The following is a 1,580-nucleotide window of genomic DNA, read 5'->3' on the forward strand; positions in this document are numbered from 1 at the left end:
GGGAAGCAGCCATGGGGATAAGAAGCTGAGCCCTGAGTACGTAGCCTCTGCAAGTGTGCATGACCCACCAGGCACTAGGTCAGTGATGGCGAACCTTTTGAGCTCGGTGTGTCAGCATTTTGAAAAACCCTAACTGAACTCTCGTGCCGTGTCACATATAGAAATGTTTTGATATTTGCAACCATAGTAAAACAAAGACTTATATTTTTTATATTTATTTTATATATTTAAATGCCATTTAACAAAGAAAAATCAACCAAAAAAATGAGTTCGCGTGTCACCTCTGACCCGTGTGTCATAGGTTCGCCATCACTGGCTAGGCCTTTCCCAGATCATGAGTGGGTCCCAGAAAGCACAAGGATTCGGGGTCCAGAGCAACATGGCAGAGCCAGGACTCCATCACCCTCCCTGGCCTGATGCCCGCGCCCTAGCAAGTGTGAGCTGGTGCAAATGTAAGAGGTGGCATTGGCGGCACCGGCATCACTGCCATCACGCTTCCTCTAGGACGCCTCTCTCCTGGCGCCGTGGACGTACATGGGGAGCATAACCAGGGCCACACAGAGCAAAGGCCGGTGAGAGACAGGCAGAGCGTGGTGCGGCGAGGACAGACAGCAGGCAGCAGCAAGGACAGACAGCAGGCAGCAGCGCCTGGAAGGCCAGCTTACTGTCATTAACCTGACATTGATTGGCGTGTTTCCCACCAGTTTCTGGAACACCACTTCCCCTCCCCTCGCAGTCCCTAATCGCAATCTCTGCTCTTTGCACTAAGCTGTCCTCTAATGACTGTCCTCACACCTCTGTCCTCAGGGCCCCCTTTCCCTGGGAAACTGGCAAACGACTCCGGCTACCGGGCAAGAAGCTGTGGACGGCCGCTGCCCCACATGGCACATTGGCCACACTCATGTTTAACCTGCTCTTCCGGCCCTGCCTGCATCTCCGAGCAGCTCGGCAGGCTGGCCAGGGAGGCGCCTCTGCACCCCAACTTTTCATTGCACCTCCAATCACATCCTGTCATTGGCAGCCAATGCCCCTCCGCCTAAGACCGCCGTCTGCATCCCCCACCCTTCGCTGCTGACTCTGAAGTGATCAAAAGAGCCCGCACACGTCCCTAATCTCCCTAATCCTCATCCCGTCCAGGCAGTTCTCATCACCACCATTTTTCAGATGAAACGAAGGCCCAGCCGGTCGCAGTGACAGGCCCAAGGTCACCCCGGGAGCTGGTGGCCGAGCTGGGCACAGGACTGGCCGCTCATCTCCCGGGTCATCCGTCTCCATCAGACCCTGCTGTCCCGCTGAGTCCCCGCTGCCGTTTAATTGAAGATCATGTTCTTCCTCGCTTCCTGCCCTGAACACGGCAACAGCTGCCACTTGCGCTCGGCCGGCTGGGCTGGCGGGACTTCAGTGGTGGGTGAAGTGATCCCGGGATATGGAGTGGGCGAAGCCGCAGGATGAAAGGGCCCATCCCAACGGGAGATCTGCGTGAACGTATAAAATGGGAACCCCACTCCACTGCTTCCCCTGACTTTCAAATGACACGGCCTCGGCCACAGGCACAGAGGGAACCCTGCCTGTGTGTGTGT

This window comes from Myotis davidii, unplaced genomic scaffold (genome assembly GCF_000327345.1).
Source record: "Myotis davidii unplaced genomic scaffold, ASM32734v1 scaffold496, whole genome shotgun sequence".
NCBI lineage: Eukaryota > Metazoa > Chordata > Mammalia > Chiroptera > Vespertilionidae > Myotis > Myotis davidii.